The sequence below is a fragment of the Macaca thibetana genome, chromosome 10 (assembly GCF_024542745.1).
Source record: "Macaca thibetana thibetana isolate TM-01 chromosome 10, ASM2454274v1, whole genome shotgun sequence".
Taxonomy (NCBI): Eukaryota; Metazoa; Chordata; class Mammalia; order Primates; family Cercopithecidae; genus Macaca; species Macaca thibetana.
In genome coordinates, this window is record NC_065587.1 from 71,379,564 (window position 1) to 71,400,743 (window position 21,180).

At 48.2% G+C, this 21,180-nt stretch overlaps 2 protein-coding genes across 2 annotated transcripts in view; both read right to left on the bottom strand.

The window, feature by feature from the left end:
* SNRPB (small nuclear ribonucleoprotein polypeptides B and B1) overlaps positions 1–21,180 on the bottom strand; it is a 350,333-nt gene that overhangs the window by 210,034 nt on the left and 119,119 nt on the right. The window lies entirely within an intron of this gene.
* FASTKD5 (FAST kinase domains 5) overlaps positions 1–21,180 on the bottom strand; it is a 488,950-nt gene that overhangs the window by 9,700 nt on the left and 458,070 nt on the right. The gene's annotated exons all lie outside the window — the stretch shown is intronic.

Consider the following 21,180-nt stretch of genomic DNA (forward strand, 5'->3'; position numbering starts at 1 on the left):
TGGCCTCAGCCGGAGTCCACCTCAGCCCCATCTCCTGGGGAGCTCTGGAGCATGAATGACAACTCAAGGTTGTCACAATTTGAGACAAAGCTTAACAACTCTGCTTCACCCCTGCATGGCATAGGTCAGGGACAACCCTTCAGAGAAGGAGGAAGCTGTGAGCCATTAGTGGCCAATACCTGAAGCAATTGGGGGAATGGATACACCAGCTGGGCAAAAGGATCTGGCCAAGGCAGCCACTACCTTGTGGAGGTGACAGTGAGCATGGTATGCTGACGAACAGTGAGGCGGGCAGACATATTTGAGGAGATGAGTTATAGTAAGGATTGGTGAGTAAGTAAGGACCCTGTTGAGGTTGGTGACCGTTAAATTTATTGTGGTGCAATTGTGTGTGATTTCACGGTGAAAGCAAACACTTGAGTTCATCCAAAAGTGATATTTTGCTAAAGAGAGGTACAAGGGAGTTGAGAGTGTTGGCAAAATGGGATCAGGAGGTAAGTGAAGACAGAAGAGATCTAATCAATAGGCAGGTGAGGAAAGAATCAAAAACCCCCAAAGAGTAGTATTTGTGGGGGTCATTGAGCAACTAAGATGGGAAGAGAGGATGCTGCTTCCACCAGTGGTTTTGGAGGTGGAGCAGATCACCTGAGGTCAGGAGTTCGAGACCAGGCTGACCAATATGGAGAAACCCCATCTCTAATAAAAATACAAAAACAAATTAACCGGGCATGGTGGTGCATGCCTGTAATCCTGGCTACTTGGGAGGCTGAGGTAGGAGAATCGCTTGAACCCGGGAGGCAGAGGTTGCAGTGAGCTGAGATTGCACCATTGCACTCCAACCTGGGCAACAGGAGGGAAACTTCGTCTCAAAAAACAAAGTAAAACAAATATGGGTTGTTTTTTCCCCCCTCACCTCTGAAGGTAAGGAGTTACTGAGATTGCTTTTGCTGCTTGGTAATGCCCCAGGGATCCAGGCTGTCTTCCCTTCTGCTCTGCCAGCCTTAGTGTGTTGCCTGATGTCCTCATCCTTGGTGCTTCATAGTCACAATATGACTGCTGCTGCTCTGGACATCACATCTGCATTCAGAGATGGAAAGGGAGAAATAACAGTCCCAGCCACAACCACTCTTCTTATCAGAAATGTAAAAACATTCCCAGAAGATTTCTTGGGACTCACAGGCCGGAACCAAATCCATGACCGCTCCTACTGCAAGGGAGTCTAGGAAAGAGAGGAATAGATTTCCCTGGCTGGCTTAAACGAATGCTTCACATCCCAGCTGCACATTTTAATCACTTGGGAGCTCTAATATCTATCTGGGCTTCACCTCCAGAGGTTTTGATATAATTGGTCTAAGATGGGGCCTAGACACTGCTGTTTTGATAAGCTCCATAGATGACTCTCAAAACTGACCAGAGTTGAGAGACACTGGGTTCCACCAATCATGATCCTTCATTTAGGGCTGGGCAGGTATATCAGTTAGGATTATATTCAGTTACAACATACCAAGCCTAAACAAGAGAGGAGTTTATTTATTGCTCACATAAAAGTTCAGCAGGCTGAGTGCAGTGGCTCATATTTGTAATCTCAGAACTTTGGGAGGCTGCGGCAAGAGAAAGCCAGGAGGTTGAGACCAGCCTGGGCAACATAATGAACCCTCTACCTCTACAAAAATTAAAAAAAAAAAAAAAAAAAAAAAAAAAAAAAAAAAAGGTTTCAGTGATCAATGGTCCAGGGCTGGAAGGCCCTACATGGTGTCAAGGCACAGGCTCATGATCTTGCTGGCCCACCTCCCATGGCCTTCATTCCCAAGATCATTCAAGATCCAAGATGGTTATTCCAGCTCCAGCATTCCAACAGCAGGAAGAAAGACAGAGAAATAGAAGAGCAGAGGCCCACAGACCTTTACTGGCACTTCCCCCGAGTTGCACACACCATTTCTGCTTACCTCCCAGAAGTGTGCTGGTCTTTTCCTCCTAGGCTCTAAATTTTGTTTCACAAGACCTCGTCTACTTCAAGATGATAAGCATATTCTCCAATATTTTTTCTAATATTCTCCTAGTGTGGTGTGTTTATGTGGTTTCAGTGATTAGTTTATCTGAAGTTTAGTTTTACAAAAGATAAATGATAAAGACCTAATTTTATGATTTTTCCAAAGCTTAGCTAATTGCTCAGTATTATTCATTATTTTTTCCTCCAGATAATTAATTCTGCCTTTGTCAAATACCAAATTTCCACATATATATTAGGTCAAGCCAAGTGAAACTGCTAATACTTATCACCTTGACCCAGCTTTATTTTCTCAATTATACCAGTTACTACTAGACATCATATTACACATTTCTTCTTTTTTTTTTTTTTTTTCTTTTGAGGCAGAGTCTCACTCTGTTGCCCAGGCTGGAGTGCAGTGTCATGATCTCAGTTCACTGCAACCTCTGCCTCGCAGGTTCAAGCAATTCTCCTTCCTCAGCTTCCCAAGTAGCTGGGATTACAGGGACACACCACCATCCTCAGCTACTTTTTGTATTTTTAGTAGAGACGAAGTTTCACCATGTTGGCCAGGTTGGTCTTGAACTCCTGACATCAAGTGGTCCACCCACCTCAGCCTCCCAAAGTGCTGGGATTACAGGCATGAGCCATCATGCCCAGTCTGCATTTATTCTTAAAGCATATTATTGCTTGTGTTTGCAGTGAGCAACTTTGAGGAATGAGGAACTATCTCCCTAAAGAGCAGGCTTGCTTATTTCCTGCTGTGAAAGGGGTCAGTTCCCCCAGCTCAGTGTTCCCCTAGATGCCACACAAACCCACAGCATCCACCAGGGCCCTCCACATTGCCCCCGTGGAGGACAAGGGGACAGGGGGACAAGGGAGTCAATATAAACATGCTGCCTAGGCTGCGTGCTGTGCTGTGGGTAATAAAGTCCTTTGTCTGTGACCCAGGAGTCTCATCTTCACCAGCATGCATGAAACAGTAAGAGGCAAGTTATTCGCACATCGGCAGGGAAAATTCAAATGCCAGGCCCTGACAGTTCTGGCAATGAGGACAGGATGCTTATAAACATGACTTTCTGGAAGAGGAAGGACAAGGACCTTATGCACCAGATTAGGGGATATGAAAAGACTCCTTGGCATATGTTAGTGGATTCTCTCACCCAGATGGTGGGTGGCAGGGAGAGGGTGGATAAGGAGCTCACACTGTCCTACCTGTTAATGAGGTTAAGCAGCAAGAGGTGGGATTGAAACAAGTCACTCAAACGGTGCTTCGTTTCTTGCTCATCTCCTCTATGCACGAGGAGGAAGGGATGTTAGAACAAGGGGGCAGCAAGCCCCGCAGCCACACCCAGAAGGCAGCATGGATGTGGCTGCTGAATCAAAGAATCTCCAAAGCTGAAATACATAGTATCAGCCATCATGTTTGATACAGAGCTTCAGGGTGACCCCAAAACACTACAAGGTATTTGGCTAAGCCCCACAGGTAGCCACTGGAATCCAAAGTGGATGCAAAGCCTTGCTCACTGGCACAGGCTTGCTCTCTCCCTTGTGTTCCCCAATACCTCTATTCCCTCTCTACTCCGCCTTCGGCTGCTTTTATTTAATTTATTAATTTCTTGAGATAGGGTCTTGCCTTGTCACCCAGGCTGGAGTGCAGTGGCATGATCATGGCTCATTGCAGCCTCGACCTCTTGAGCTCAGGTGATCCTCCCACTTCAGCCTCGCTAATAACTGGAACCACAGGTGAACACCACCACACCTGGCTTATTTTTTGGATTTTTTGTAGAACCAGGGGTTTCACCATGTTGCTCAGGCTGGTCTTGAACTCCTGGGCTCAAGTGATCTGCCGGCCTTGGTCTTCCAAAGTGCTGGGATTACAGGCATGAGTCACTGTGTCTGGCTCGGCTGTTTTAATGGAAAAGCTGAGTATGCTGGAGAACTTCACGGAGGCAAATGCCTCAAAACTTGTATCTCTCTGTTGTGCCCAAGCGCCCAATTCACCATCTTACCTAGTCCCATGGATGGGTGCAAAGATGGCTGAAGGCACCACCCCAGGACTGCAGTGTGGAGTGGCGACAAAATGAAAGGGGTCTTGTGGCTTGGGAACTCTCTGGATGGATGCTGGAGCTACAAAGAGGATGCAATGGCAATGCCAACCCTGAAGCCAGGGGCCAAAGAGAAATAAAAGCCTCCCAGCTGCACCCTGTGAGCTAGCCTGAGCTCCTGGCAGCTGTCGCTTCAGCTCCTAATGTGCACATACTAAACACCTTGGTTTGTTTTCCCATTAGGTAAAAAATCCCCCAAGTTCAACTGATAGGCTTTGAGCAAAGTTTGCAGTGGAGAAGGCAAATTAAGTAACCCTCCCTTGAGCCAATTCAGTGGCTTTCACTGCAAATGTGTTACTGGTTTTGATGCTCATACAGGCTTGTACTGCCAATGCCCGTAAATGTCAGATGGGATTCACCCTTTCAGAGACTGCTGCATGAGGAAAGGTGGTTCCTGAACCCTCTTAGACGGTCCAGGAGAAACAGTTTAGACTTTCAAGAGGGAGGCCGGGTGTGGTGGCTCACACCTGTAATCCCAGCACTTTGGGAGGAGGCCAAGGCCTGGATCACTTGAGGTCAGGTGTTTGAGACTAGCCTGGCCAACATGGTGAAACACCATCTCTACTAAAAATGCAAAAATTAGCCAGGCGTGGTGGCAATCACCTGTCATCCCAGCTACTCAGGAGGCTAGGCAGAAGAATTGCTTGAACCCAGGAGTCGGAGGCTGCAGTGAGCCGAGATCGTGCCACTGCATTCCAGCCTGGGCAACAGAGCAAGACTCCATCTTAAATAAAGATAAAAATAAAAAATCAAGAGGGAAAGGGGAAATCCGAGAATATGTCTCAAAGGCTGCCAGAAGACTCAGAGGCAGTTTTCAAGCACAATAGCGCCACCTGCCTGACACACTCACCAAGCACATCGCTTAAAAAAATTGTTTAGAGAGGGGCTGCTGATCTGTCACCCAGGCTAGAGTGCAGTGAGGCCATCAGAGTCCCCTGCAGTCTCGAATTCCTGGGCTCAAGTCATCCTCTCACCTCACTGTCCTGAGTAGCTGGGACAACAATTATGAGCTACCATGCCCAGCTAATTTTACAGCATTTTTTAGAGACGTGGTCTCTCAGGCTGGTCTTAAACTCCTTGGCCTCAAGTGATCCTTCCATCCCACCACACCCGGCCCCATCCCTCCCCCACCCCCCTTTTTTGTTTGAGATGGTCTCTCTGGAGGCTGGAATGCAGTGGCACAATCACAGATCATTGCAGCCTGGAACTCCTGGGCTCAAGCAATCCTCCCCACTCAGCCTCCTGAGTAGCTTGGTGCCTGCCACCACGTACCATGCCAGCTAATTTTTAAAATCCATTTTTGTAGAGACAAGATCTTGCTTTGTTGCCAAGGCTAGTCTTGAACTCCTGACTTCAAGTGATCTTCCCTCTGTAATCCCAAAGCCCTGGGACTACAGGCCTGAGCCACCACATCCAGCCCCATCCCCTTTTTTTTTTTTTTTAATTAAATTAAATTAAATTAAATTAAATTAAATTTTACAACAGAGTCTTGCTCTGTCTCCCAGGCTGCCAGGCTGCAGTGCAGTGGCGTGATCTCAGCTCACTGCAACCTCCACCTCCCAGGTTCAAGCTATTGCCTCAGCTTCCCGAGTAACTGGGACCACAGGCATGTGCCACCATGCCTGGCTAATTTTTGTTTGTTTGGTTTTTTGTTTGTTTTTTTTTTTTTAAGTAGAGACAGGGTTTCCCCGTGTTGGCCAGGCTGATCTTGAACTCCTGACCTCAAGCAACCTGCCCTCCTCGGCTTCTCAAACTGCTGGGATTACAGGCATGAAACACCATGCCAGGCCTCCATTCCCTTTTTAAAAAGGTACCCACTAACTTGTTACTGACGCAAAGAGGTCCTGTGACTCTCCAAACTGACACCCCCATTTTGGGATGGGTCAACTTGGATTTCGTGGCTATTAAGGGAGGGGCACAACAGGTCTTATTAGTCCAATGGAAATACTATATTCAGGAACACAGCTGGCCTGGTCCTAATATTATCTGAGTTTTACATGAAAAAGTGGCAGCAAAAATCCCTTCGGTGGAAACCTTTTCCTCACTTCACCACTTGAAGCAAAGTTGCTGGCTCAATGGGGCCCTCAAGTCTCAGAGGGTTCCCTAGGCACCTGGACTGGTACACTGATGGTTTGGCTAGGCTGACACCTTATGGTGTTCATGTTCAACCTCAGCACCAGCTAAGCAGAACCAAAAGCAGGCATGGGCTGTGCGTGGTGGCTCACGCCTGTAATCCCAGCACTTTGGGAGGCTGAGGCAGGTGGATCACTTGAGGTCAGGAGCTCGAGATCAGCCTGGCCAACATGGTGAAACCCTGTCTCTACTAAAAATACAAAAATTAGCCGGGTGTGGTGGCATGCATCTGTAATCCCAGCTACTTGGGAGGCTGGGGCAAGAGAATTGCTTGAACTCAGGAGGCGGAGGTTGCAGTGAGCCGAGATCGCACCATTGCACTCTAGTCTAGGCAACAGAGTGAGACTCCATCTCAAATGAAAAAATAAAAATAAAAATAAAAAATAAAAAAAAGCAAGCATGACTGCTCCACTCAATGGATAGAGCTCAAGGGAGTGCTGAGAGTTCTGGCCAATACTCCCCGTGATGAGCCCTTCTACATTTTTACTGCCTTTTGTGTGGTTGCCAGTGGCCTAGCTATCTTGCCCACAAGACTGGAAGATTAAAGACATTCCCTGTTGCAGCTGCATATTGTGGAAATAATTTCAGCTGCCAATCAGACGCCCAGGTTACTCACAGAGATGCCCATGGTAAGGGCCCTTCTCTAATGAGACAAACTGTAGTCAAGCTGCTGATCCAGCCTTCACTGCGCATACCACCACCACCACCACCTAGATCCATCATCGAACAAGACATAGCAACACATTCACCTTTGTGGATTGAGCACAAAGTCAAAAACTATGTTTCAGGCCAGGCGCAGTGACTCACGCCTGTAATCCCAGTACTTTGGGAGGCCAAGACGGGTGGATCACTTGAGGTCAGGAGTTCGAGACCAGCCTGGCCAACATGGTGAAACCCCCATCTCTACTAAAAATACAAAAAGTAGCCGCGCATGGTGGCAGGCGCCTGTAATCCCACCTACTTGGGAGGCTGAGGCAGGAGAGTCGCTTGAACCTGGGGTGCAAAAGTTGCAGTGAGCCGAAATCGCATCACTGCGTAGTGAGACTCTGTCTCAAACAACAACAACACAAAACAACCATGTGTTTCTGATGCAGAAGACTTCCACTACATACCAGAGCTGTGATGCCTCCCAAAATTTGAGCCATTTGTCTTACAGGGAAGGAGGCTGCATTGCACACAGAGTATTGCCCCCAGTTGCTCCTGGATGATTGTCCATATATCAGACAGCTGACCCCCTCTCCAGGCTGTGTCACTGATGCCTCATCTCTGTCAGAACGTTTTCAGGTTAAAGTGTTGCTGTTCTTGTTTGTTCTAGTCTGAATAGAGTCTGTCACCCCGGTCACACCATTTTGGCCCCTGAAATTAAGTCATGTCAAGTTTTTGGATTCTCAGACCACCTACGGTCTGACAGTGATGCACCTTTTATTGCAAAAGCCACCCAACAATGGGCCAGTGGTCAAAGTATTCAATGGACATGCCAGCTCCCTACCATCTGCTGGTATCTGGTATTATTGAGCACTGGAATGACCTCCTCCAAAACTTCCAACTACCTCCATCAATTCCTTATGGGCCACATACTTCAGCGAGGCGTGTGATCACTGCATGCAGCTATCCCCAAAGATCATCTCCTCTCAGCCACTTCCTGGGTACTGATCAGGACAAAAAAGGTGGAGGGTTATATGGATCTATTCTGAAAAGTAAGTTGGCAGCATGGTGCTTCTTTTTTCTTTCCTCCCCCACCCCCAACCCAACAGCAACCCCACACTAGCCTGCTTGGTGCACACTCCAGGTGTCAGCCTGGTGGCAAAAGGGGACTTAGGGGATTCAAACTTATTTCTAATTCTGGTTTAGCCACTTGGATTCTCTTGACAGATTAACCTGGTCCCAGATCAGTGTACTCATTGAATACAATTGCTTGCCAAATTGAGTACATTGGTTGAGTACATTCCTTGCCAAGTTCTCTCACACTGGCTCATATAGGCCAAGGTGCAAGATACAATGGATGTCTGTAAATTTTGTGAAAATATCCTTGTCTCACTCATGTCTCGCCCTCGCAGACAAAAGGTCTGGGTATGAGTAGGGAAAGATCGGAGAAATGATGAAGTTATGGCTATTGGAATGAGATATACTGCTTTCATAGCCAGGAAGCCTGTGAGAAGACACCTTAGATGCCAGCAGGTGCAAACAGTGGGAGTGATCAATGTGCTCTTTGTCCCCTAGATCCAGCACTGAAACCTAGAAAAACCATCATCTGGTTGATCTGAGTTGAGCAGCAGCTGCAGCTGACAGTCTTACCCTCTCTGGATTTATCATGCTGCCCGCATGCTATGAAAACAGGGGAATTCTTAAGGAGGTGGCCAGTCCTGAACTATTCAGTTGTGGCCTTTGCCAGCCATCAATGGCAGCTCCCAAATATGGAACCTCCCCTTACCCCATACATGCACAAACACACCATCCAGCACAACCTTGTTTCAGTCTGACTGGTACAAACACAGGCACTTTTCCTATCACCCAAGTGGCTTGGGTTCATGTATGGTGTCTGAGGATGCAAAACCACTAGGTGACACCATCCATGTGGCTAAATCAAACCAGTGTAATGATAATCCAAATCAGAATCAACAACAAATTCTGAATTCCAGTAACATGTAACCTTTTGGGTGTATGTTTGTATGTAGGCCATATAATGTCTCTCATTAGGGATGAGGGTTGCTTTTGGCTCATCTATCACTTCATATAATTACTGGCAATGCCATTGAGGACCAGTAGATGAGTCTACAACTCACTTATGCAGGTTGTAATGGATAATGGCCTGGCCTTAAACTGTATCCTGGCCTACTGATCCCCTTGAGACTTATTCACAGGTGACTGAGTCTGAGACCCTGGGTGGCATTGTTGAAGCCAATATTGCAGGTTGGCCTCATCTTGTTTGAGGTTCTATTGGTAGTAGTTAAATTCTATATGAAACAAACGGAGCAAATCTGGTCTCAGTCCAGGGTGATCAGATTGACTGGAGTGGCAGATGGAGTGGTATACTCATGGGAATATTCCACTTTGGCCAAGAATGTGTAGGGTCAATTATTGGGAGAGGAAAGCTGTCAGAGGCCTTGAACATCTCAGCACATTTTTACTGAGTATGCCAAGACTACAAGGCCCTGACCCCTCTTTCCCTGGGCTGTTTCTCAGGGTCGTGCATTGCAGCAAGCCACCTTGAGGAATGAAGTAATCTCTCTCTCCAAGACAAAGAGCAGGTTTGCTTACTGCTGCCTATGAAAGACGCAGTTCCCCAGGCTCAGTGTTCCTCATGTGGGACACAAACCCAGTGCATGCACAGAATCCATAAGGCTCCTTCCCATTTTCCTTGTGGAACTCAGGGAACAAGGGGAGCTGATGCAAACAGGATGCTTTTGCTACTTGCTATGCTGTTAATATGCTTTGCTTTGTCTCTAATCCAGTAATCTCGTGTCCCCCGCCAGCATTCATGAAACAGTATCAAGTTAACTTATCTTGAAAGGAGGGCTGTTGGGAACAGGCCCCCCAAAATCTGGCCATAAACTGGCCCCAAAACTGGCCATAAACAAAATTCTGCAGCACTGTGACATGTTCGTGATGGCCATCACGCCCACGCTGGAAGGTTGCGGGTTTACCGGAATGAGGGCAAGGAACACCTGGCCCACCCAGGGTGGAAAACAGCTTAAAGGTGTTCTTAAACCACAAACAATAGCATGAGCAATCTGTGGCTTAAGGACATGCTCCTGCTGCAGATAACTAGCCCAACCCATCCCTTTATTTCGGCCCATCCCTTTGTTTCCCATAAGGGATACTTTTAGTTAATCTAATATCTATAGAAACAATGCTAATGACTGGCTTGCTGTTAATAAATACGTGGGTAAATCTCTGTTGGGGTCTCTCAGCTCTGAGGGCTGTGAGACCCCTGATTTCCCACTTCACACCTCTATATTTCTGTGTGTGTGTCTTTAATTCCTCTAGCGCCACTGGGTTAGGGTCTCCCCAACAGAGCTGGACTCAGCAGAGGGCAAAATAAAATCCCAGATATTTATATGTAGCGAAGTGAAAGAGAATAAACTGTAACTGCTATAGAATGCCTTAGGCAAAAAGGCATCCTTGGATGTTGTCTTAGTTGGCTCAGGTTACCATAACAAAATGCCATAGGCTGGGTGGCTTCAACAACAGAAATTTATTTTCTCAGAGTTCTGGAGGCTGGGAAGTCCAAGATCAAGGTACCAGCTGATTTGGGTCCTGGTGAGAGCTGTCTTCCTGGCTTGCAGATGGTCACTTTCTCATTGTGTCCTCACACAGTGGAGATTGATAGCTTTAGTGTCCCTTCCTCCTCACGTAAGGGCACTGGCCCTATCAGATAGGGATCTACCCTTATGACCTTTATCATTTCAGCTTTTATCACCTCCTCACAGCCTTTTTTTTTTTTTTTTTTTTTTTTTTTTTGAGATGGAGTCTCACTCTGTCGCCAGGCTGGAGTGCAGTGGCGTGATCTCGGCTCACTGCAACTTCCACCTCCTGGGTTCAAGTGATTCTCCTGCCTCAGCCTCCTGAGTAGCTGGGACTATAGGCACATGCCATCATGCCCAGCTAATTTTTTGTATTTATAGTAGAGATAGGGTTTCACCATGTTAGCCAGGATGGTCTCAATCTCCTGACCTCACGATCCACCCACCTCGGCCTCCCAAAGTGTTGGGATTTCAGGCGTGAGCCATCATGCCCAGCCTCCTCATAGCCTTTATCTCCAAATATAGTTACTTAGGGGGTTAGGGTTTCAACATATGCATTTAAGGGAGACAAACATTCATTCCATAATAGGTGTCATTCAGGTTTCAGTTAAGGCTGGTGGTGAGAGAAAGCTTTAAAAGAAATGTTGAAAATATGAGGAAGTTGGTTAATTTTGCAGAGGGGATTTTTTTTTTTTTTTTTTTTTTTTTTAGACCTCAACCTCCCAAGTAGCTGGGATTGCAGGTGTGTATTGCCAGGCCTGGCTAATTTGTTGCAGCAACAGAGTTTCACCATGTTGGCCAGGCTGGTCTAAAACTCCTGAGCTCAAGCGATTTGCCCACCTTGGCCTCCAGAAGTGCTTGCATCTGTAAGCCACTGCCTTACAGATGGGATTCTGAAGGGCATGGCGGATGTTGGAGGTGAAGTGGTGGAGGATAGGTCAGGGCCAAGGAGAAACAGAGCATTATGGGACTGAGTATGTGGCCAGTGGGATCCACAGTTTCAGAGTTGACAGACAAAAGCAGGCATAAGAAGCATTAAAAAGTTTTAATAAGTTAAAACTGGGCTGGCGCGGTGGCTCACGCCTGTAATCCCAGCACTTTGGGAGGCCGAGGAAGGTGGATCACCAGGTCAGGAGATCGAGACCATCCTGACTAACATGGTGAAACCCCGTCTCTACTAAAAATACAAAAATTAGCTGGGCATTGTGGTGGGCACCTGTAGTCCCAGTTACTCGGGAGGCTGAGACAGGAGACTGGCATGAACCTGGGAGGCAGAGCTTGCAGTGAGCCAAGATCACACCACTGCACTCCAGCCTGGGCAACAGAGCGAGACTCCAGCTCAAAAAAAAAAAAAAAAAAAAAAAAAAGTTAAAACTACTGAAAGTCTGTGGTAGGAATACTACCTAGGAATGAAAACAAATGAATTATACTCTTATACACAACAACATGGATAAATCTCACAGGTAATGATGAGTGAAAGCCAGATATTTAAAAACTACATAATGCATGACGTCATTTACATGAACTTCAAGAATGAGAAAAACTAGTTTATGGTGCAAGGAATCAGGAGGGGCTTACCTCTTGAGGGGCAAGTGTTCACTGGGAGTAGGCACCAGAGAGGATTTGGAGATGTTGAAAATGCCCTGTATCTTAATCTGAATGGTTGGTTATGTGGGTGTATATGTGTGTAAAATTTTACCAATGTGAGTATTTTGTACTTTGCTGTAAATTATGTCATAATTTTAAAAAGGCAAATAATTTTTTAACTAAAAACAAAGATGGACATTAGGCCAAAGTGATCATCCACATACATCTTGCCCACATAAAATGATCTTACCAGCAAAAAGAAGAGCTGGGCTGACTGCAGTGGCTCATGCCTGTAATCTCAGCACTTTGGGAGGCCAGGGCAGGGGGATCACTTGAGCCCACGACCTCAAAACCAACCTGGGCAACTTGGCAAGACCCTGTCACTACAAAAAAAAAAATTTTTTTTTTTTTTTTCTGAGACAGAGCTTCGCTCTTATTGCCTAGGCTGGAGCACAATTGTGTGATCTCGGCTCACTGCAACCTCCACCTCCCAGGTTCAAGTGATTCTCCTGTCTCAGCCTCCCAAATAGCTGAGATTACAGGTGCCCACCAGCACACCCAGGTAATTTTTTGTATTTTTAGTAAAGACTGGGTTTCACCATGTTGGCCAGACTGGTCTTGAACTCCTGACCTCAGGTGATCCACCTGCTTCAGCTTCTCCAAGTGCTGAGATTACAGGCATGAGCCATCATGCCTGGCCTACAAAAATTTTTTTTTAGAAAATTAGCCAGGTGTGGTGGTACACCCCTGTAGTCCAAGCTACTCAGCAGGCTGAGGCAGGAGGATCGCTTGAGCCCAGAGGTCCAGGCTGCAGTGAGCCAAGATCAAGCCACTGCACTCCAGTCAGGGCAAACAGTGAGACTCTGTATTTGAAAAAAAATAATAATAAGAAGAAGAAGAATTTCCCATACACAGCTTGGCACAGTATATGAGAGTCCATCATCCAACATTTTGTTCAAATAAAGTAAGACCCTAGTCCTTGAGACCCCTACAGGAGTGTGCTGGAGTTGGATTGCACAGACTCTGAAGAGGCTATTGTGTATCTCTCCTAACATGTTCAGTGATACCACACTGGTAGTTTGAAATCAGCCATGGTAGGAATGTGTTGTTACCACAAATTCAGCAAATGCTACAAAGCAAGTTTATTTTGTGAGAGGAAGCTTTTAACCACTTACCGTTGCACCACTTGGCCACCAGCACCTCAGGTTTATCCATGAAGTAACTGCAGCTGAGAAAAAGTCAGTAACTTACCTACTGAGGTCAGGTCTCCAGACCCCAAGTCCACTGTTCTTTCCAACACATGGCACATTCCAAGGACCTCGCTCCCCCAGGCCAAGCAGCCATTGAAGGCTAAGGAAAGAGAGAGCCACTAAGACCCCACACCAGGAATAGGCCTGGTTGACAGAGCAGAGTAGGGATAGGTGACAGGGGATAGGTGTGGGGAGCTATTTTTTTTTTTTTTTTTTTTAGACAGAGTCTCACTCTGTCACCCAGGCTGTAGTGCAGTGGCGCAATATGGGCTCACTGCAACCTCCACCTCCTGAGTTCAAGCAATTCTTCTGCCTCAGCCTCCCGAGTAGCTGGAACTACAGGTGTGTGCCACCACACCCAGCTAATTTTTTGTACTTTTAGTAGAAACGGGGTTTCACCATGTTGGCCCGGCTGACCTCAGGTGATCCACCTGCCTTGGCCTCTCAAAGTGCTAGGATTACAGGCGTAAGCCACTGCGCCCGGCTGGGACCTCATCTCTTTGGGACACGCTGTGGTGCCAATCAATCATGAGTTTCTGACCTCCACCTCCCAAACAAGTATTCATCCACAAGTATTTATCCTCCAGGCACTATTCACAGCACTATAGCTACAGAAAAGAAGAAAAGAATCAAACATCCTCATCTGCAAGAGCTACAGGCCAGTAAATGACAGCACTTTTCTATTAAGAAACGCAACCCTCCCCACTGACTTTGTCTCAGTTGAGATGTTTATTATTCTTACCTGAACTGTTCCTACCCAACTCCAGTTCCCACCAGAAGATCTAGGTTTTGGGGGACCTGAAGCTTATATAATTGGAGGAGTAACTCCTTAAGAAGAGTACAAAATTATGAATACACAATTACATGTAGTCATGTGAACGTGTCACAAGGAACATTCGAGGGGCCTTGGAAGGGGCCAGTGTAGATGACAGCCTAAAGATTAAGCCTCATGGAGAATCAGCCTCTGCCAAGTCCTCTCCCCACTTCACCCAGGACAAGGGGAAAAACAGCTCCCTCCTGCCTACACCTTATATTCGCCTCACCCCCTACCCCTACCCCACCCTGCTCTACCTTAAGGATAATAGTTTCCTTTCGTCTTGACCCCCATTCCCCCACCCTCTGCCTACCTCCCCAGCAATTTGGGTTTTGGTTTTTGTTTATTGAGGCAGTGTCATTCTGTTGCCCAGGCTGGAGTGCAATGGCACAATCAGCTCACTGCAACAGCCTCTTCCTTCTGGGTTCAAGCACTTCTCATGTTTGTTTGTTTGTTTGTTTTTAGTATTATGCTCTTGGCCGAGCGCGGTGGCTCAAGCCTGTAATCCCAGCACTTTGGGAGGCCGAGACGGGCGGATCACGAGGTCAGGAGATCCAGACCATCCTGGCTAACGCGGTGAAACCCTCTCTCTACTGAAAATACAAAAAAAAAAAAAACTAGCCGGGCATGGTGGCGGGCACCTGTAGTCCCAGCTACTCGGGAGGCTGAGGCAGGAGAATGGGGTGAACCCGGGAGGCGGAGCTTGCAGTGAGCTGAGATCCGGCCACTGCACTCCAGCCTGGGCAACAGAGCCAGACTCCGTCTCAAAAAAAAAAAAAAAATTATGCTCTTGGGTTTTTGTTTTTAATGTAATAGTTTAAGTATGAATATTTGTCCCTAGTATCTATTTGGAAAAAGAAATAAGCTGCTTAATGTCTCCAACAAAGACAGTTATATATCTTCCCTACTTCCACGAGAAAACCCAAGGTGATGAACGCCCAGAATAGCAACCTTACACAGGTATAGTGTTCAAAAGTTTGTAAAATTGCTTTCCTTATGTTTAATTTTATTTCACCTTCACAACTGTGTGCTATCATTCTCATTTGATGGGGAACCGAGGCTCAGTATAAGTTTACACATCGGTGAGTGGCAGAGATGGGATTCTGACTTAAGTTCAGCATTTTAGGAAACTCAAGGCCAGGCGCCGTGGCTCATGCCTGTAATCCCAGCACTTTGGGAGGCTGAGGTGGGTGGATCACCTGAGGTCAGGAGCTCAAGACCAGCCTGGCGAACATGATGAAACCCCGTCTCTACTAAAAATACAAAAATTAGCTGGGCGTGGTGGCGGTTGCCTGTAATCCCAGCTGCTCAGGAGGCTAAGGAAGGAGAATCGCCTGAACCCGGGAGGTGGAGGTTGCAGTCAGCCTAGATCGCACCACTGCACTCCAGCCTGCGCACAAGAGCGAGACTCCATCTCAAAAAAAAAAAAAGAAAGAAACTCAAATGTGATCTACTACCAACGGGATACTGGGTCAAGTGAGAGTGAAGACAACGTAGCCATAGTACTGAACTTCAATTTACGCTGGTGGCTAGACATTGATTTAAACTAAGTAAGCTGAACTCAGGTTTGCTCCCAATGTACTTGGAATTGTAACTGCACTGAGCTTTTACTTATTTATTTCAAGTACTCTATAGTAGTTCTGAGTCCCTGCTTCCCGTGTTGCTGGGACTAGAGGCACGTGCCACTGCATCCGGCTAATTTTTGTTTTCTTTGTATTGTTTTTCTTTTTTTCTTTTTTCTTTTCCAGTAGAGGCAGGTTTTTGCCATGTTGGCCAGGCTGGTCTCGAACTCCTGGCCTCAAATGATCCGCCCACCTTGGCCTCCCAAAGTGCTGGGGTTACAGGCGTGAGCCACCGCACCTGGCCCTCCCCAGCAATTTGAAAATGAATTTGATCTTGCCCCATGGGTAAATATATATATATATATAAAATTTCAAAATTGTTGCCATTGCCTATGAGTAGCTAAAGGGCAGCCATCAGGGTTAGTGTTGGGTGCTGCTGCAGTTTTAGGTTCGAAACTGCAGGGGACAGCCCCATGTTCTGCAAAATAGCAGGGAGTGGGCATAGCTTGCTGCACTGGGAAAATGGTTCCCTTCCTCTTCCTCAATGGGCATTGAGACCAGGTGTCTTTGAAGTTGTTTGTGATTGGCAGGCGTGTGAACAACCAGGACCAATGGTCCCAGAGCCTGGGGATAGGAGCTCGACTCTCCTGCCAAAGGGTCCACCACGAAGCTTCCTATTGTGTTATTATTCAAGATTGAATAACTCAGCCTAGATGTGGGGATGGGATGGATCCTAAGGCAAGGCTAACACTTGTGGTGTGGAGTTTTCTTGAAGCAATTGAAGAGGCCTCAGGAATCAACAGCAAGGAAGGCCCAGAGCTGATGCATACCTACCAGACCACCTTCTTGGATGGCCTTTGTCATTCTGGATTTCTTTATGGAGCTATGAGAATTGCCATAATTAATGCGCGCTTTAATTTTTGTATTCCTCCTTTAATTTTAATTACCATCAGGGGACTTGACAGGAAGTGGATCCAAGTGCCAGCCTCACACTCTGGGGCCTCCAGGGGGCGCTATGGCCCAACACACAGCGTGGCCCATCTGTTTTATATGGTTTGCATTCGCTTAAGGAGGCGGGTGGTGGGGGGAAGTTCTGCTGATTTAAAAAAAACAGGTCTGTTTTATGACTAGACCTACAGAAAAAAATTTCCAAACTCCTTAGCACGGCATGTTAGGCACCAGCATGACCCTCCCGGTGCTAGGTGCTAAAACTTCCACCTTGAAGCAAGTGCAGCAAACCCACTCATTCCGCTCTGCTAGTCCTCACACAAGCTGCTCCCGGCCCTCCTCACCTTCAGGCTCAGGCCCTTTTTCTGTGCTTGTCCCAGGACTTGCTCCACTTCTGTAACAGCCCAGGTCACTCCAGAGTGACATTGAGCATTCATGAGTCTCCTGCCACCTGACTGTGAGCTCATAAGGGCGCCACCTGGGTTTCATTATCTGCTCACTCTCTAGCACTGGCCACTCATAAAAAAGCCCTTCTCGTGGACATGAGCACAATGAAAGGGCAGAATGAGACCAGAGGCTCTGGCCTGAGGGTTTGTGGTGAGCCCCAGCCAGAAGACAGTGGCATTCTCTGCAGGCATACACCAAGCTTCCTCTGTCACCACCACCCCTCTAGCTCTCTGTGGTCACAGTTGCAGCACCCCACCCCAACCCGCCCCACCAAATTCCTTTCTCATGAAGAAGATGCAGCAGTAGGAACGGGAAAATATACAAAGGAACTAAGATAAATAATGCATGGCCGGCACAGTGGCTCACACCTATAATCCCAACACTTTGGTAGGCCAAGGCGTGAGGATCACTTGAGGCCAGGAGTTCGAGACCAGCCTGGGCAACATAGCAAGACCTCTGCCAAAAAAAAAAAAAAAAAAATATATATATATATATATATAAGCCAGGCATGGTGGTGCACACCTGCAATCCCAGCTACTTGAGAGGCTAAGGAGGGAGGACTTGAGCCCAGGAGTTTGAGGATGCAGTGAGCTATGATCACATGACTGCACTCCAGCCTGGGTGATAGAGTGAGACCCTGACTCTAAAAAAATAAATAAATGAAAGGTTAAAAAATAAGATAACTAATGCAAAATAAAACCACACAGAGAGTTCCAAGAAACAGCAGACTTTCACCTGGATCTAAACCAGAGACACTCACCTCCTGCCCCCAGGTGCTGCCCCAGAACTGCTCATTGACCTTCATCACCCCTTGGTTCAGCAGCTCTAACCCAGGAGCCCTTCTCTGAGGCTGCAGGCTCTGGGAAGCCTCAAACACCGTCCTGGCTGGTTTTCTGTTCCATGTGGTTAAGATAGAACAGAAACCCACGCACATTGGGAGTCTGCCCCAGCTTATGACTGAGCCTTAACTCAGTGCCACTTTCCTGGGCCGACTGATTCCACCTTCTGCCACAGGTTAATTCTGAGCACCTATCCCCCAATCTACCTTGGGGACAACCTTCCAGAATGAAAAGCACTCCAACCAAAGCACTTCAACCATCACAAAAAGAAATGCTGCAAAGTGAGGGCATTCCCACGGGAAGGGCCAGCCAGCATGAAGGCTGGAGCTGGGAGAGAGGGAGCTAGGTTTGGGGAACAGTGTGATCTCCCATGCTGGATAAGCAAGGAACTCACACAGCAAGGGAGTGGAGGTAAGGCTGGACGGCAAGAGAAATTGGATAGGGCATCAAAGGGCCTAGAATGTTCCCAAACTAAGGGCCTAAATGTCTATTCGAGAAGCCACAAAACACATTAAAGTTTCTAAGCAGGCGATGGCCCAATCCAAGCAACACTTTTTAAAACTGTGGCAGGAGGATGGGGGTGTTTGGGGGTGAGCAGCTGGGGACGGGAGCTAAGGGAGGAGGCTGTGGGCAGAACTGGGAATTCCATATCTGCTCCAAGCCAGGGTGGAGTCCAGTGGAGGAAAAGTATGTTTTGCTGTTAAAGATATTCTCTGTGGGAACTGGGGCAGGGAGTAAAAGGAAGGGAGACCCCTTAAGACCAAACGAACGGGTAGCTGCAGGACAGGGAGAGATAAGTATTAGAGATGATTCCCAAACTCCAAGCCTGGTGGGCAGCAGGAAGAGGTGCCCAGCACAGACACAGTGGAGTCAGGAAGAAGACCTGGCTGGTGGACAGTGAGCCTGTGGAGACCAAGAAGCCCCATCCCAGCCTAGGAACAGAGCCTGTTGGGATGGGGACCCTCCCTAGAGGCAGGTGCTCCTCTCCTCTCTGAGGGCCAAGCCCAGCCCTGTCCTCACCCACTGATGTTCAGGACTGACAGAAGCGAGAGTCCCATATGGGGAGACCACTTCCTCAAAGATGTTCTCTGAGACCATGGAGGAACGTGAGTTCTATGAGGGGAGAACAGGAGAAGAGCGCCAGGCACAGCAGCCTGAGGTGCTCAGAGGGCAGAGGAGAAAGACAATGTGCACTGGTCATCAAGGCAGTTTCCCCGGTGTGTGTGGGGTTGGGGGGTAGGGTAGCCCCACTGCTGGCAGGAGGTCCCAGGACCTGAAGCCCAAGAGAGACCACGGAGTCTGAGAGCAGAAGCAGAAAGGCAGGGCTGGAAGGGAGCCAGCCCACAAGGGCTCCAGGAGTGGCTTGCTGGGGGCCAGTCAGGCGTCCTTGGCAGAGTGTTCCTGTGAACAGTCTCAGACACAGGAGGGGCAGAAATTTACGAAGGAGGCGAGGAGGAGGGGACAGTTCTTTTAAGAATGGGGAGATCTGAGCAGAAAAAAGAACATATTGAGACACAAATAGGAGATCAGTGGGGTAACCTCAGGAAAGGCAGAAGACAGGACTGAGCAAAAAGGTTCCACATCCATCTCCACAGTGGAAGACGAGGAGAAGAGAATGAGTGAAAAGACAGAAACGAGGAGGAGCATCCGCCACTGATGGTGCCAGCAGGGTTCTGCCAAGATTCCCCGAGTCCTCTCCACTGGGTAAGAAGAAGGGTGTCTGCTGGAAATGAGCCAGAGGTGGGTCTGAATGTTGGGGAGAGGAGTGGAGCAAGTGTGGAACAGCTCTGGGCGGGGGGGGGGGGGGGCTTCTCATATGTAGTGTGTGTACAGATCTTGGTAAATTGCAGGTTCTGATTCAGCAGGTCCGGGCAGGGCCTAAGAGTCTGCATTCCTCACCAGCTCCCAGGTGATGTCAATGCTGCTGGTCCGGGCACCACACTGTGAGATGCAAGATTTAGAGAGGCAGATCAGGAGATGGAGAAAGAGACTGGCTTAAGAATTGTCGGCCAGGCGCGGTGGCTCATGCCTGTAATCCCAGGACTTTGGGAGGTGGAGGCGGGTGAATCACGAGATCAGAAGATCGAGTCCACAGTGAAACCCCATCTCTACTAAAAATACAAAAAATTAGCCGGGCGTGGTGGCGGCCGCCTGTAGTCCCAGCTACTTGGGAGGCTGAGGCAGGAGAATGGGGTGAACCCGGGAGGCAAAGCTTGCAGTGAGCCGAGATCGAGCCACTGCAATTCAGCCTGGGCGACGCAGCAAGACTCTGTCTCAAAAAAAAAAAAAAAAAAAAGAGATCCATGTTTGATAATCCCACCTGGGGTAAAAGCTGAGACCTGAAGGAGTCCTGGTGGGAATGGCAGTCCCCTGCGGGTGATGGGGAGAGGCATAGAGAGGAGGGGTGGTAAAGAGACCAGAAAAGGAGGTGAGAGGGCCTCTGTGATGACAGGAGAACCAGCAGTGCCCCTGGGACGCCTCATCTGGGCCAATGTGGGACAGAACACTAACTCACACGTGGAGGCCCCCCAATAGGAGTCAGTTGGGGCAGGAAGGTGTTACTGCAGGGGTGTCTGAGCTTGCAGGCAGGGCAGGTGGCCCCCATGCTGTTCTGCAGGAAATTGCTGGACTCATTCTGGGCTTGCCCAAAGCCTGGCCAGGACAACGTGGGGAGAGGGGCAGAAATGTATCTGCCCCACGGTCAAGGGCCAGATGACTTCTGTGCCAGGAACTAATTTAAAAAAAGGAATGGGATGTGAGAGGGGATGTGGCTGGGGAGAAACAGGAGGTGAGCTGGGCTCTGAGCCTACCTGTCCAACTTGCAATAAGAAATCAGGAGGTTCCTGAAAGGCACAGACAGAAACTGAAAATGCTTTAGGCTTAGATAACCCAGCATCAGGAATAGGGGTGGTTGGATGCAGGGAACTTGCCCAGCTTGTCTGGGGCCCCAGCCTAAGGACAGAGGCGTTTCAGTCCTTAGCTGGGGTTAAAGCGAGGTCAGGGTCGCCGGGGAAATGCGGGAGTACAGTCGCGCCGGAGAAAAACGTCAAGAGCAAAAGCTCGGAGGCGTCAAAATGAGCAGCAAGTCCAGGCATAAGGCGTCGGGCGCGGAGAGTACGGCGGATGCTAGGGAGGGAGATGAGTCCGCGAAGACGCCGGGGCTTCGTCCGGCGGCGACGGGGAGGCCGCGGAGGTTCCCGAGCGCTGCAGGGCGCGCACCTCCAGCTCGGGCCGGGCTCCCTCGTCGCGCGGCCCCAGATC